The following is a 348-nucleotide window of genomic DNA, read 5'->3' as shown; positions in this document are numbered from 1 at the left end:
TATTTTTTCCCTAATTCTCCTCTTCATCTTAATTTTCTCTATTTTCCTCTTTTATTTGAACAATAACAACAATGTATGTGATTATATTTATGATATTTATCGTTACCAGTAATGGTAAGCGATAAACGTGATGATAATAATATCAGTAAAAAAATGTACTTGATGATGGTAGTACTCATAAAAGTGGGGATGATTATGATGCTGATGATAGTACGAATTAGCAAAGTAAACGAAGTGAATAATCATTTTTCATTTATTTCATTAAAACAGGAAATATGTGCGACCTCCTCCCCCTCCCCCCCAAAGCACTGGAGCTCTTAAATCAGCTGTCTTATCATATGGCAAAGG

This window comes from Penaeus monodon, chromosome 15 (genome assembly GCF_015228065.2).
Source record: "Penaeus monodon isolate SGIC_2016 chromosome 15, NSTDA_Pmon_1, whole genome shotgun sequence".
Lineage (NCBI taxonomy): Eukaryota > Metazoa > Arthropoda > Malacostraca > Decapoda > Penaeidae > Penaeus > Penaeus monodon.
This window is presented reverse-complemented; position numbering follows the sequence as displayed.